General features: G+C 43.5%; 2 non-coding genes across 2 annotated transcripts; one reads left to right on the top strand and one right to left on the bottom strand.

Annotated features, from left to right (window-relative positions):
* Window positions 1–15325: 15325 nt before the first annotated feature.
* On the bottom strand, window positions 15326–15400 carry Trnaw-cca. The gene has a single exon. It is a non-coding gene; the product is annotated as a tRNA-Trp (tRNA).
* A 373-nt stretch (window positions 15401–15773) lies between these two features.
* Trnaw-cca lies at window positions 15774–15848 on the top strand. Its single transcript has one exon. It is a non-coding gene; the product is annotated as a tRNA-Trp (tRNA).
* The last annotated feature ends 840 nt before the right edge of the window (window positions 15849–16688 follow it).

Below are 16688 nucleotides of genomic sequence, written 5' to 3'. Positions count from 1 at the left end.
CAGAGTATAGATACTGAACACCACGCTAGAACTATATCTGCTGTCAATATACGCAACTATTTTGCAACCTATTTTACGTCCTCTGGAGGATCTGTTCCGTGGCAGTACGATGGACTCTGATTTCACTACGACTCACCAACAACGAAAAACTGACTAGTTCTATCCACTAAACATTATTAATAAGTGTAGTATAATAACAATATTAAAAATATGCCAATAAACGCAACTTTATAAAATGAAAACTTACATACTTGCTTTTTTTTGTGAGCTGTTTCGGTACTCCGCTATTCCTTGTTCTGAAGGACGTGCTCAATCAAAACGTAATATTTCCTTAACTATATTTGGTGTACGGCAGCGGATAACACAAACTTAAAATTGCATTGTTTTAACACATTCAACAGTCGAAAGACAGCAGAAATGAACCAAGGAAAATAATTTTCTTTTATGGCCTAAAAATTCAGAAGAGCGTGTAGGAGACAACGGATTTTGTTATACACCCACTGTTAATATGTTCTTTTACACGAAACCATTGAAAATAAAATGAAAAAAGTTGTCTTACAATCTAAAAATCGAAACTAACGTATCATACATTAGAAATTGATAGGTACTTTCACAGAGATGCGTTCAAAAATTAAATTAAACTGTCGTTTTATGATCTGATAACTTGAATGCGTAGCAGATAAAAAACACATTCGGTATTAATAAGTGAAGCTATAGGAAAGCGTAAGAAATGAGAATGAAATAGAGATTTCAGTGCACGAACTAATAACTGAATACAGACGAACAAATACAGAACTGGATTTGCTATTACGTCATTTTAGACTAGTGTGGAAAAATCAAATTTGTTTTATAATCTAATAGTTAATGTGTAAAGCATTATGGTCTGTGTAGCTAGATGCTGCATAATAAATGTACACAATATTTTTAATCCATGTAAGGGCTGAACGGTTTTGTTCTGCAGCTACTGCTCTCACCATAGGTCTTTCTAATGGTATTAGCCAAGGTTTTACGTATTTATCGACAGAACTGAATTACGTTATTTACTAACACTTTTCCAGCTGAGAGTACTCCCCGATAACGTATATTTCCGTATATTTCAGCAGACGCCAAGAATACGCATCAGTTGTAACATACTACAGTATCGGTAATACTTAACTGTACAGCGCCGAGCGGCCAGGTTTATTCGGGTTTTGCTCAGTATTGTCGGCCGCCATCGGCATTTGTAAAATAATGGCTCTGAGCACTATGGGACTTAACTTCTGAGGTCATCAGTCCCCCTAGAACTTAGAACTACTTAAACCTAACTAACCTTAGGACTTCACACACATCCATGCCCGAGGCGCGATTCGAACCTGCGACCGTAGCGGTCGCGCGGTTCCAAACTGTAGCGCCTAGAACCGCTCGGCCACCCCGGTCGCATTCGTAAAATAAACAGGTAATACATAGTTAGTAAATCCAGTAAATGTGCTCTAAGTTACAATAAAAATCACATTATAATCTAAAATTTTTAAAACTAATATGAATAAATAAACAAACTCACCAGTCAGCAAAGTTTGCGCCTGGCTTCGACGACAGAAAATTCGTTGATCATATCGTCATAGTTCTGACGGTTATCCATCAAGAGGTCGGCTTCGATGTGAAGAGTGGACAAGGCCTTCAATCTCTCCTCAGACAGCGTAGAACGTAGGTACGATTTCAGTCTTCTTAGAGCCTAAAACGAGCATTCTGCTGAACAATTTGTAAGTACCATACATAGAAATATTCTAAGAGCAATATCAACATTCAGAAACCCGTAATGTAACGTCTCTCGTCGTAAAAATTTACCCATTTCGACTGGTGTATCACTAATCTCAGAAGATTTCAAAACTTCCGCGAAATGTACACATTCACTACAGAAGAAAGGCTCTAAATCTGTGTCATATGACGCTTGGAGTTTTGCTGCACGTTCAGCAATATCGTCGGGTGAACAGTTCGTAAGGTTACTGAAAACTGTGAAGGAATCCAACAGTGTTCTATAGCTTTCCTTCCTCCTCACTAATTTGGCGTACAAGTTGTCGAGTACAGGGAGAAATGTTTCGACTCTAAATTATTCCCTTCCAGTCAGAAAAACTTCTTGAGAGTCCGCTTCTCCGTCATCCTGAAGTTTGCGTTTTCGTGATCTTTTATAGGTGTATTCATAGTCTATATAAGTCACAAATTCCATTATTTTATTTTCATAATAGTCGAACATACCACGAATAAATGCAATAAGTCCTACAAGTGATTTATATAATTCATGCACTGTTTTAGTGCACTTTGTAGTTTCAGATTTACACTATTAAATCTCTGCATTATGTCCTTCCAAACTGTCCTCATGAATACTGCTTCTAGTGTGCTGAGCTAATTGAATAGAGCTAAAGCTTCAATTCACACAAGTGGTTATTCAAACGAATTATTGGCAATATGTGAGAGAGCATTGATAACCCCCTCCCAGTGTTGATATAGACTTACATACACTTCTTGTCTTGCTGACCAACATGTTTTTGGCAAACTTTTTACCGTTTTGTTTCGTGGTTTCTTGAAAGAAAGAAGTTTATCCCAACTCTATGTAGAAGCAGAGAAAAAAATTATAAAACGAACATGCTTCCCGACAACAGCTTGCAGCACTAGTGCCGACTAAATTCAAAGAATGTGCTGCACAAGGCACATAATGAGCTTTCGGATTTGCCTCTTTAATCCATACCTGCAAACAAGTGTAGGTTCCTGACCTATTGCTTGCGTTATCATACGACTGGCCTCTACAGTCAGTATATCAATGGAATTTGTAGACAGGACTCTTTAGTATGGCATCAGCTAAATTTTCGGACTTGGGTCCCACGTTTGGTAATGACAGAAGGAACCGTTCAACACGTTCAACATCCTCGTTCACGTGTGTTAACACGAAAGATAATTGATCAATATGTGAAACGTCCTCAGTAGAACCTACTATTATAGAGAAATATTTTGCATGTTTTATTTCACTTATAATAACTTTTTTTATTCGTCCAGAATGAAGCGCTATTATTTCATCACAGATTGTTGAAGAAAGATACACTACTGGCCATTAAAATTGCTACATCAAGAAGAAGTGCTGATGATAAACGGGTATTCATTGGACCAATACATTATACTAGAACTGACATGTGATTACATTTACACGCAATTTGGGTGCATAGATCCTGAGAAATCAGTACCCAGAACAACCACCTCCGGCAGTAATAACGGCCTTGATACGCCTGGGCATTGAGTTAAACAGAGCTTGGATGCCGTGTACAGGTACAGCTGCCCATGCAGCTTCAACACAATACCACAGTTCATCAAGAGTAGTGACTGGCGTATTGTGACCAGCCAGTTGCTCGGCCACCATTAACCAGGCGTTTTCAATTGGTGAGAGATCTGGAGAATGTGCTGGCCAGGGCAGCAGTCGAACATTTTCTGTATCCAGAAAGGCCCGTAAGGGACATGCAACCTGCGGTCGTGCATTATCCTGCTCAAATGTAGGGTTTCGCAGGGATCGAATGAAGAGTAGAGCCACGGGTCCTAACACATCTGAAATGTAACGTCCACTGTTAAAAGTGCCGTCAATGCGAACAAGAGGTGACCGAGACGTGTAACCAATGGCACCCCATACCATCACGCCGGGTGATAGGCCAGTATTGCGATGACGAATACACGCTTCCAACGTGTGTTCACCGCGATGTCGCCAAACACGGATGCGATCATCATGATGCTGTAAACAGAACTTGGATTCATCCGAAAAAATGACGTATTGCCATTCGTGCACTCACGTTCGTCATTGAGTACACCATCGCAGGCGCACCTGTATGTGATGCAGCGTCAAGGGCAATCGCAGCCGTGTTCTCCGAGATGATAGTCCATGCTGCTGCAAACGTCGTCGAACTGTTCATGCAGATGGTTGTTGTGTTGCAAACGTACCCATTTGTTGACTCAGGGATCGAGACGTGGCTGCACGATCCTTTACAGCCGTGCGGATAAGATGCCTGTCATCTCGACTGCTAGTGATACGAGACCGTTGAGGTCCAGCACGGCGTTCCGTATTACCCTCCTGAACCCACCGATTCCATATTCTGCTAAATGTCATTGGATCTCGACCAACGCGAGCAGCAATGTCGCGATACGATAAACTGCAATCGCGATAGGCTACAATCCGACCTTTATCATGGCACGCATTTGTCCTCCTTACACGAGGCATCACAACAACGTTTCACCAGGCAACGCCGGTCAACTGGTGTTTGTGTATGAGAAATCGGTTGGAAACTTTCCTCATTTCAGCATGTTGTAGGTGTCGCCACCGGCACCAACCTTGTGTGAATGCTCTGAAAAGCTAATCATTTGCGTATCACAGCATCTTCTTCCTGTCGGTAAAATTTCGCGTCTGTAGAACGTCATCTTCGTGGTGTAGCAATTTTAATGGCCGGTAGTGTAACTTGTATGTCCCTGTCCTGGATTTCCGTAACGTTCAGTGTGCTCTGCGAGTAAACGACCAAATTTTGCTATAAGTTCAAGAGACATCATAAATTGACCATTATGTAATGAATGGAATCATTCAACGTGTTCACGTAGGGGACGTCCACGACTTGTTAACTTCTTCACTACGGCAAATACCCTTCTCATCACACTGCGCCAGTACATGTTATCTGTCTCTACATATGACTCTAAATTGTGTTCTACTGTTCCAAGTGATTTTTTTCTTGTTAAGCGTGACAAGTCAGAATTTTTGTGTTAAAGTGAATTCTTATGATGAGATAAAACGTTAGAAATATTTTTCCCATCTGCAGTTCCATTAGTAGCAATCGTGGCCTTAGCGCCGAACAATTTACATGGTGCACAAAACTCAGCACTGGTGCTGCAGTAGTACACTAGGAAGTCACGCAATGTTGGTTTACCATTTAAAATTTTACAGTAAAATACATTTTTGTTCAAATACCTGGTTTTAGCGCCTATTGATCTTCTTGAAGTAGAAAAATCGCCGTTACAATTTTGATTAATGCCACGTTGTAAGAGAATGTTGATTGTTGATTCATTGACATACCATTCTGCAGGATCATCACTAACGAGGTTATTTCTTTTTGTAATGTCTGACTCGACATTTACTTTTTCGTGAAACTCGAAACAGGAACAATTTGCTATTCTTCATTTTTAACTTTTGTTTCGTCTGTATTTACTTCTTTTACAACAGCTACAGTGCCAGAAATATCATTTGTTCTACACTCCTGGAAATTGAAATAAGAACACCGTGAATTCATTGTCCCAGGAAGCGGAAACTTCATTGACACATTCCTGGGGTCAGATACATCACATGATCACACTGACAGAACCACAGGCACATAGACACAGGCAACAGAGCATGCACAATGTCGGCACTAGTACAGTGTATATCCACCTTTCGCAGCAATGCAGGCTGCTATTCTCCCATGGAGACGATCGTAGAGATGCTGGATGTAGTCCTGTGGAACGGCTTGCCATGCCATTTCCACCTGGCGCCTCAGTTGGACCAGCGTTCGTGCTGGACGTGCAGACCGCGTGAGACGACGCTTCATCCAGTCCCAAACATGCTCAATGGGGGACAGATCCGGAGATCTTGCTGGCCAGGGTAGTTGACTTACACCTTCTAGAGCACGTTGGGTGGCACGGGATACATGCGGACGTGCATTGTCCTGTTGGAACAGCAAGTTCCCTTGCCGGTCTAGGAATGGTAGAACGATGGGTTCGATGACGGTTTGGATGTACCGTGCACTATTCAGTGTCCCCTCGACGATCACCAGTGGTGTACGGCCAGTGTAGGAGATCGCTCCCCACACCATGGTGCCGGGTGTTGGCCCTGTGTGCCTCGGTCGTATGCAGTCCTGATTGTGGCGCTCACCTGCACGGCACCAAACACGCATACGACCATCATTGGCACCAAGGCAGAAGCGACTCTCATCGCTGAAGACGACACGTCTCCATTCGTCCCTCCATTCACGCCTGTCGCGACACCACTGGAGGCGGGCTGCACGATGTTGGGGCGTGAGCGGAAGACGGCCTAACGGTGTGCTGGACCGTAGCCCAGCTTCATGGAGACGGTTGCGAATGGTCCTCGCCGATACCCCAGGAGCAACAGTGTCCCTAATTTGCTGGGAAGTGGCGGTGCGGTCCCCTACGGCACTGCGTAGGATCCTACGGTCTTAGCGTGCATCCGTGCGTCGCTGCGGTCCGGTCCCAGGTCGACGGGCACGTGCACCATCCGCCGACCACTGGCGACAACATCGATGTACTGTGGAGACCTCACGCCCCACGTGTTGAGCAATTCGGCGGTACGTCCACCCGGCCTCCCGCATGCCCACTATACGCCCTCGCTCAAAGTCCGTCAACTGCACATACGGTTCACGTCCACGCTGTCGCGGCATGCTACCAGTGTTAAAGACTGCGATGGAGCTCCGTATGCCACGGCAAACTGGCTGACACTGACGGCGGCGGTGCACAAATGCTGCGCAGCTAGCGCCATTCGACGGCCAACACCGCGGTTCCTGGTGTGTCCGCTGTGCCGTGCGTGTGATCATTGCTTGTACAGCCCTCTCGCAGTGTCCGGAACAAGTATGGTGGGTCTGACACACCGGTGTCAATGTGTTCTTTTTTCCATTTCCAGGAGTGTACTTGGCTGCCAAAGGCTTCCAGAATAAAAAGTCACCCTCACTCTGCAAATGACCTTGTCAAAGAGTACAGAGGAGTGCACAGAGGTTCAGGGCACTCTCTTGTCCTCGGGGTGGGAAACTGCCCCTAAAGGAGGAAGAATCAGTAATGATCAACGGCATGAGGATGAGGAAGGCAATGGAAACCACTGCATTATGACACATAACGTATATCCACAGGACGTGTAGCCTGTAATTGAAGAATTGTCATGATGATCTCTCCACTGGCAAAAGATTTCGGAATAGTCCCCCATTCGGAGCTCCGGGAGGGGACTGCCAAGGGGGAGGTTACCATGAGAGAAAGATTGAATAGTCAACGGAAGGATGACGTTCTCTGAGTCTGGGCATGGAATGTCAGAAACTTTAACGTGGTAGGGAATCTAGAAAATCTGAAAAGGGAACTGCAAAGGCTCAATATAGATACAGTAGGGGTCAGTGAAGTGAAGTGGAAAGAAGACAAGGATTTCTGTACAGATGAGTATAGGGTAATATAAACAGCAGCAGAAAATGGTACTATGAGAGTAGCATTCGTTATGAAAAGCGAGGTAGGGCAGCGAGTGTGTTACTGTGAACAGTTCAGTGACAGGTTTGTTCTTATCAGAATCGACAGAAAATCAACACCGACAACGTCAGTTCAGATATACACGCCGACTTTGCAAGCTGAAGATGAACAGATAGAGAAAGTGTATGAGGATATTGAAAGGGTAATACAGTATGTAAAGGGTGATGAAAATCCAATAGTCGGGGGGAACCGGAATGCAGTTGTAGGGGAAGGAGTAGAATAAAATCTTACGGGAGAATATGCGCTTGGGACAAAGAATGAGAGAGGAGAAAGACTAATTGAATTCTGTAACATGTTTCAGCTAGTAATAGCGAATAATCCGTTCAAGAATCACAAGAGGAGGAGGTATACTTGTAAAAGGCTTGGTGATACGGGAAGATTTCAGTTAGATTACATTATGGTAAGACAGGATTCCAAAATGAGATACTCGATTGCAAGGTGTACGCAGGAGCAAATACACACTCAGATCACAATATAGCAGTAATGAAGAGTAGGCTGAAGTTTAAGACATTAGTCAGGAAGAATCAATACGCAAAGAAATGGGATACGGAAGTACTAAGGAATCACGAAATAAGGTTGATGTTCTCTAAGTCTATAGATACAGCAATAAGGAATAGCTCAGTAGGCAGTACAATTGAAGAGAAATGCACAGCTCCAAAAAGGGCCATCACAGAAGTTGGGAAGGAAAACACAGGGACAGAGAAGGTAACTGAGAAGAAACGATGGGCAACAGAAGAAATACTTGCCGGCCGCTGTGGTCGAGCGGTTCTAGGCGCTTCAGTCCGGAACCGCGCTGCTGCTACGGTCGTAGGTTCGAATCCTACCTCGGGCGTGGATGTGTGTGATGTGCTTAGGTTGGTTGGGTTTAAGTAGTTCTAAGTTCTAGGGGACTGATGACCTCAGTTATTAAGTCCCATAGCGCTCAGAGCCACCATAGCAGCCAGGCATGAATCATACGTTCCATCACCTAGCAAACGCAGTTGGTAAAAGGGATGGGGCAATGAAATCGAAAAAGAAATGATTGTCAAAAGGAAAGACTCAGCATAAGGGAAAGTCAAAACAACCTTGGTGACATTAAAAGCAAGGATGATAACATTAAGAGTCCTACTGGAATTCCACTGTTAAATGCAGACGACAGAGCAGATAGGTATAAAGAGTACATTGAAAGCCTCTATGAGGGGGAAGGATTGTCTAATGTGATAGAAGAAGAAACAGGAGTCGATTTAGAAGAGATAGGTAATCCAGTATTAGAATTTAAAAGAGGTTTGGAGGACTGAAGATCAAATAAGGCAGAAGTGATAGATAACGTTCCATTATAATTCCTAAAATCATTGGGGGAAGTGGCTACAGAACGACTTTTCACGTTGGTGTCTGGAATGTATGGCGACATAGCATATGACTTTCGGAAACATATCATCCACACAATTCCGAAGACGTCAAGAGGTGACAAATGCGAGAATTACTGAACAATCAGCTTAACAGCTCATGCATCCAAGTTGCTGCCAAGAATAATATACAGAAGAATGGGAAAAAAAATTGAGGATGCGTGGATGACGATCAGTCTGGTTTTAAGAAAGGTAATGACACGAGAGGAAATTCTGACATTGCGGTTAATAATGGAAGCAAGACTAAAGAAAAATTAAGATGTGAGACAAGGATGTAGCCTTTCGCCCCTACTGTTCAATCTGTACATCGAAGAAGCAATGATGGAAATAAAGGGAAGGTTCAGGAGTGGAATTAAAATTCAATGTCAAAGGATATCAGTGATACGATTCGCTGATGACATTGCTATGTTGAGTGAAACTGAAGAAGAATTGCATGATCTGATGAACGGAATGAACTGTCTAATGAGTACAGAGTATAGATTGAGAGTAAATCGAAGAAAGATGAAGCTAATGAGGAGTAGTAGAAATGAGAACAGCGAGAATCTTTGAGAGATTGCAGGACACTCTCACTTCTAAAACACTGTTATGCTGTGTAATGTATTTAGGGAAGTTGATCTTTATTACTTGGCTGCTATACCTGGATACGATCTTACTTCATACATCATGATGAAATGGTGGCCAGTAGTAAATGCTTTTGGTTGTGTGCTCAAATGAAGGAATAGCAGTAAGCTTTACCTGCGTTCATAGGAACAGGGTGCCGATTTATGAGTGCATTAAAACCATACGACGGCTGAGAAGCGTTTTTTCTTTGGAACCTGGGTGAAAACATTTGCAGACTGCTGAGTTCCGCGGTCTCACTGTGCAGACACGTTGGATGGCGCAGGTCGGTTGGCGACCGCATCCATGTAGGGTGACTAGTGGACAGTAGTCGCCGCTACAATGGGCAGAGTATTGGAGACCGGCCATAGAGCAGAGGATGGGTCCTTGTTAGGCATGAAGCCAGTGAGACGACTGTGAACTTTCCTCTAATTTCCGTGGGACAGGTCACTGGCGCCCAGACGTCCAGTCTCTGTTACAAAACGTATTTGTGAAGGCACGAGACTTTTAGCAAGTTTATTGCCGTTCTTTGGAAAGTTCGAAATGGATGCCACAGGGGAGGCAACGATGTTTTCATGGAGGGCTGTGGTTCCATCCAGGTCATGTTGTTAACAAAGGCACCGTGTAAACGTGTGGGAAAGAGGCGATGAGGCTGAATCTTTTCTTTTTCTTTTCTCCTAACTAACTTTAAAGTCTCTGATTGGTCAAATTTGTAATTGCAGAGTAAGGGGCAGTCTCCCATCTACGAATGCGGCGCTCCAGTTCGTGATTGACTTCTGTTAAAGTGGGAATAGTGTAAGATATAAATGTGCTGAGCAACCGATCTGGCGAGGAAAGCGGAGAGAAAGAGAAGAGGACTCTCTTGTACTGGCAATTCGCTAGTTAAGAACTGCAGATCTTTACCTAAATAATGGGACTTCCGTCCTTTGCTAGTGTGCCACCTAGAGCCTGTGCCAGTCACCTTCTGAACCGTCAGAGGTACTGCTTCTAGCATCGTGCACGCTACGAGTGATGTGTGGGTTTACTTATTTGTTTTGAGTCGGCCGTCTAAACGTTTGAGATATTCTGTCACGCATAGTCGTGGACGGAGTCAAATTGGTTTTGTCAGACCAGCAAACGGGTCGACCTGCACACTGGAATCCACCGGGGTTTCAGAGGCTCATAGGGAAGTACCTGGGTTCGAATTTGCCGAACGCGAGGCGGCGTTCTTGCATTTTTCTAGCACTCGCCATTAATAACAGATTACTGCCATCCATAACTTCAGTCGCCAAATGCATCGTGGTGTGCCGCCCTGACCAGCAGAAGGATAAAGTATTCGCTGCTACGGCTTAGGGGTCCAATATATGCTTCTCAGCACCCTGTTCTTTGAAACAATATTTTTCTTTACGGAATGGTAGAGTGTAGATGGTTGATTGTGGCGTAGTTTTTGTGCCACACCCCGGATTCACACGTATGAAGTCAGATAATGCGATTAGTGTTCTGATTAGTGTCGTGTGTCCATCCCCAGTTGATCACTTTCTCCACCATAGACCCCATATTAATGAAAGCGTTTGTCAAATAAAAATGTTTGTCTGACATTTCTGTAGCCATTTTTGTTTTGTTTTGTGGTGTTAAGAATGAATAAATGTATTGTAATCTAGATCACAACTCCTCCCTGTGTTCTGATTAACACAACCTTTGCCATTGTTATTGAAGTCCTGATTACAAAGGAAAGTAGGAAGCGTGCAACTTAGTATCAGGATGGATGCTCACGAAGATGATGCAGTTAAGGAATTCTGCTACCTAGGCAGTAAAACAACTAATGACGGACAGAGTGAGGAGGACATCAAAAGCACACCAGCAATGGCAAAATGGGAATAAAAGTCTACTAGTATAAAATATTGGTCTTAATTTGAGGAAAACATTTCTGAGAATGTACGTCTGGAGTACAGCATTGTGTGGTAGTGAACCATGGACTGTGAGAAAAGTGGAGCAGAAGAGAATGGAAGCATTTGAGATGTGGTGCTGCAGACGAATGTTGAAAATTAGGTGAACTGATAAGGTAAGGAATGAGGAGGCAGATTCGGAGGAAAGGAGCATGTGGAAAACACTGATAAGGATTAGGGACAGGATGATAGGAAATCTGTTAAGATGTGAGGGAATGATTTCCATGGTACTAGAGGAAGCTGTAGAGGGCAAAAAGTGTAGAGGAAGACAGAGATTGGAATACAACCAGCAAATAATTGAGGACGTAGGTTGCAAGTGTTACTCTGAGATGAAGAGGTTAGCACAGGAAAGGAATTAGTGGCGGGGCGCAGCAAACCAGTCTGAAGACTGATGACCAAAAGAAAATAAAAAAAAAAACTCTTGAACTCGAAGTCGAACCAGCAACATTTTTTGCGAAAACTTTGTTTACGGTGCCAAGCGTTTTTAGAACATTGGCTTCTCAGTTTCCTTCGATAATCTCCGAAATGCCTCCCGACGTAATTTTGCACATTTGTTTTTGACTGTTATTCATGTTAAGGCGCTCACAAAATTGTCAATCAACAGTCAAAACAAAAGATAAAAAGCTTGTAAAATGAAAGAAAGAAAGACTAGGCATTTCCAGTAGCACTACACCTTTTACTTCAAAAACGGCACACGAGCACAAAGATTTTTCCTTTAAACACGGAGCGATGAACTGACCAACTCGGATTACTCGACGTAACTGTGCTACCAAAAAACGACAATGCAGAATAATTTAATTTCATTTTCATCTGTTTTCTGTTGCCAGCAAACAGGAGAAGCACACCTGCAGCTGGAATTCGTCTCTTAAAGAAAACAGGACAGTCCGTCTTTCGGATTCTCTTCCCGCGTCGCCGGAATTTCAGTTGGGACGCAAATATGTTCTGAATATTCTTGACACTGCCTTTCTAATTTAAAAAACAAATACTTTTTGCAGTTTCTTGCAGTGAGGTGTACTGAATCGACTCATATCCCACTTACTCTTATAACATTTTAGGCGTTTCTGTGGGCAGAGAGGACAGACTACAACATTTAAGTTTCTTGTTGGCAGTTGATGTGGTGTGTTGTCATTTGTGTGAACAGTTCTGTTACGTCTACACACAAGAGCACCTTTTGTTCCAATATAAAATAAAAATAACCTTTCCTCTAAGAAAAAAAGCTTAGATAAGAAGTTTAATATAAATTAGCAGTGCCACGTACTATTTGATGGCATAGAGTGGGAACTTTGACAACGTGCAAGTTGCAGCACAATAAATGAGACAAACCTAAATTGGTTTTTTCTTCTTTTTTCAACAAAAATGAAACTAAGTAAATAAATAAGTAAAATATTTAAACTGTTGTGAAGAGTGTTTCACACGTTATTAGATATTCTGCTTATGTTCTTTTCGTATAAACGTATGTTTAAAAATGTAAAACTTTCCCAGTATCAACATATTTTGTTATGTGTCATTAAATCAAAGCTCAGATATTGAAGACCACAGAGCTTTCACAATAATTAGAGTAATGGAGGTTGACTTGATACTTCCCCGTAATTCCTACAAGAAATTAAAGTAGGCTTTTACCAGAAATATTGACCCTCAGACAATGTGTCTAATACTATATTTTAAATACGACAGTATGCCATCATAGGCACTGTATAACATTAAAAAACTTGATAATGGCTACTTAATGCCGAAATCATGATCGTGTAAATGTAAAACTACAAATAAAAAAAACAGTCTAATGGCGGCACTGACTTTCAAGAAATTTAAGTAGAGTTGGGTTTTACGTAGTGAGGTCCACACATGCTACAGTATTTAAGAAACTGCTGAATAATTTATCACAGATTTTCAGGGGTCCAAAATGTTCACGGAGAAAATATGGTAGGGTTAAGTAGAAGCTGACAAAATTCTCGGAATAAATAGCATTTCAAACATTGTGTTGTAGATTGCCGTCGTGACAGCTTACTTCAATATTTTTGAACAATAATGAACATGATACCAGACAGAAACCTATGTTAAATTTGCATTCAGTCACCAAGTAAACAATGTATATTTCCAAGCTTGTATTGTCGAATTTCATTGTTAAGGCTTATATAAACTAGCAGTTGTTTAACAATATTAAAAAATTTTGTCATTTGTTAGCGCAGTTATTTTAAAACACGTTGAAATGAGTACAGAACAAAAAATGCCACTCCACTTAAGGTGCCGCCCCTAGGCCCTTGCCTAGTGGGCCTGTACGTAAATGCGCCACTGGTGCCCTGATGGTACTCCACACGTTTACACACACTTCTTCCCACAGTTTGCTTTTCAAATTAGCGTCAGAATAATCTTAGTTTTATTGAACAATGCATGCCTCTTTTCTACTTCATTTATGAGCAATTCACTATCGATGTCTTTCATCCCTCACAACAGCCATTTTACGAACTTCAAAGTTTCCAACTGCAGACAACGGAGACGGCAAGTACACTGTCGCCCGTGTGCTCGCGCACATACGAGTATAACCTCTTCTGTCGGCGGCCAGAGTAGCTGAAATGTTGTGTCGCTGTCGCGTCGCTCTGTGTGCGTTCTTACATGTGTTTGTACAGACTCTGTGGAAAAGACGGGACGACAAAAAGTCTCCCGTGTGCGCTGCCCTAACTCTGTAACAGCACCAGTCCCCTTATTTTATAGCCAAACCTCGTGTATGGCGGTTTCATGGACCGGCGTAATACACCTTTCTTAATGTATTCGAGGGAGGTTCGGCATTACGTCACACGTTGGCGTCAGACAACTCCGTTTCTATGCAGCCATTCTTTGTATACTTTTTTATATCCACTGTTTGTCCGACCTGACGTGGTTTACACACACTAGAGCAATATTCAGATACGGAACGTACACTTGCATGTGAAATCTCTTTTGTAGACTTACTGCAGTGCCACGGTATGTCACTAGTGAATCGAAGCCTGCCATTAGCTTTACCTCCAACCAGGGCCATTTCTACTATTAGGCAAGACCAGCAGGCCGTCTATGGCGCCACAATTTTAGAGGCGGCAAAGGACGGAAAAAAATAAATTTCAAATCAATCAGCGAAAACGATGGAGCAAATGAGGGGACAAAATGAAAAAAATGGAAGAATGAAAACACCGAACAGTTTTCAAAAGGTTTTACTTACTTCGACGAAAGTCAACACAATGCCTCCACCTACCTCAAAATTAAAGCAGCAGCTACTGAGTACAAAACTGACGTACACATGATCTTGATTACACTTGTTGTAGCTGGGACTCACAGTCATACAAAACTTTTTGAAGGACATCATCATTACGCTTTTATTACACATTATTTCAATTTCGGCCTTAGGCCACTATCAAGTGATATTACGGCTTTAAGCCATGTCAACGTAATGTAAGCTGACACATTTGTTCGAGTCTCCCCTCGGGCATGGGTGTGTGTGTGTTTGTCCTTAGGATAATTTGGGTTAAGTAGCGTGTAAGCTTAGGGACTGATGACGTTAGCAGTCAAGTCCCATAAGATTTTACACAGATTTGAACATTTTTTGGACACATTTGTATGTCGTTGTCAATCCTGTTAAATATCTCCGATGTCGTCTGCATCTGTGGTCTAATGCATGTGTGACTAGTGATGGGTTGGCGAACATGTGCATTTACAGTTTATGTTGTTTTACGACGTTTGAATACATGCGTTCGCATTGTGTAACAATGACGAGAATGTATTTAACAGGATTGACAACGACATACAAATGTGTCATCTTACATTACGTTGACATGGCTTAAAGCCGTAATATCACTTGATAATTGCATGAGACGAAACTACAATTGTGTGTAATAAAGACTTATAACAGTCACTGGCATAAAGATGATGTCCTTGGAAACGTGACCTTGATTCATCTAGGTTGAACGCTGGAGCGGGGCTCGTCCGCTGGCTTGCGATCATGCTGCTACTTGATGCCATACCTCCCTCAGTCGCAGTTTTTGTTTTGGTCTCTGCAGATAATTTGCCATACGTCAGTTAGATGGGAGACTGGCCCCGGAAAATGAAGTAATAGGAGAATAAGATTTTCACTCTGCAGCGGAGTGTGCGCTGATATGAAACTTCCTGGCAGATTAAAACTCTGTGCCCGACCGAGACTCGAACTCGGGACCTTTGCCTTTGGCGGGCAAGTGCTCTACCAACTGAGCTACCGAAGCACGACTCACGCCCGGTACTCACAGCTTTACTTCTGCCAGTATCTCGTCTCCTACCTTCCAAACTTTACAGAAGCTCTCCTGCGAACCTTGCAGAACTAGCACTCCTGAAAGAAAGGATATAGCGGAGACATGGCTTAGCCACAGCCTGAGGGATGTAATCTGCCAGGAAGTTTCATATCAGCGCACACTCCGCTGCAGAGTGAAAATCTCATTCTGGAAACATCCCCCAGGCTGTGGCTAAGCCATGTCTCCGCTATATCCTTTCTTTCAGGAGTGCTAGTTCTGCAAGGTTCGCAGGAGAGCTTCTGTAAAGTGTGGAAGGTAGGAGACGATTTACTGCCAGAAGTAAAGCTGTGAGTACCCGGCGTCAGTCGTGCTTCGGTAGCTCAGTTGGTAGAGCATTTGCCCGCCAAAGGCAAAGGTCCCGAGTTCGAGTCTCGGTCGGGCACACAGTTTTAATCTGCCAGTAGATAATAGGAGGTTTGCATCGTTGTGCCGTTGTATTTTGTCGGCTTTCGGGGGGGAGGAGGGGGGGGGGAGGAGCGATATTGGGGAGACAAATGGTAGTAAAAAAGAAGGGGCGTAATTTTGCACTTCTTGCGTAGGGCGAGAAAACATCAAGCAACGGGGTTGCAGCTGTGGTTGCACTTTATATTTCTGCTCACGAGCCTGCTGTGGAAGTGCAGGAACACGAAACTGGCACTTTTAAAAAAAAATTTCATACAAATTTGTGGAACAGTTCCATTCAGTGCACAGTAAAAGCCTGAAATTGTTGTGGGCTCCCCACAAGTTCAGGGGTTAAAATAGGCTGCAGAACCTCAAAGGTCCGCCCGCGGAATTCAGTTTGGTGGCGCTCGGTGCGCTGTGTATCGACGAGTGATGGAGAGACGCCTGTTTTCCCATGATGTACATTTACAGTGGAGCTCGTTGCTGTTACGAGTTTCCGAAATTAATCAACCGGTCGTCGGCTAACAGCCCGTGTTTGAGTACAAATAGTGGTCCCCGCTGCCGCTGCAGCCGTTGCTTCGGCCAGTGCCGGCAAACAACAGAAGCGCGGAACTGCGCGCGCCCCCCGTGTCGCGCGCCGCGACCTGTCATCAGCGGCGCCGTGTCCGACCGGCTCCCAGCAGGGCGCACGCCCATTGGCCGTTTGTGCTCCGCGGCGCGACCTGGCGCGACATGCCGCGAGAGCGACCCCGCTGGGGATTCCCCGACACGTGACTGCCGCCAGCCTGTTTCAGGAGGCCGCGTGAAACGACCAGAGGTACCGTCACGGGAAAGGAGACGGT

Source organism: Schistocerca piceifrons, chromosome 5, assembly GCF_021461385.2.
Source record: "Schistocerca piceifrons isolate TAMUIC-IGC-003096 chromosome 5, iqSchPice1.1, whole genome shotgun sequence".
Classification (NCBI taxonomy): domain Eukaryota; kingdom Metazoa; phylum Arthropoda; class Insecta; order Orthoptera; family Acrididae; genus Schistocerca; species Schistocerca piceifrons.
The sequence above is the reverse complement of the archived record's forward strand: the minus strand, read 5'-3'. Positions and strand labels throughout refer to the sequence as shown.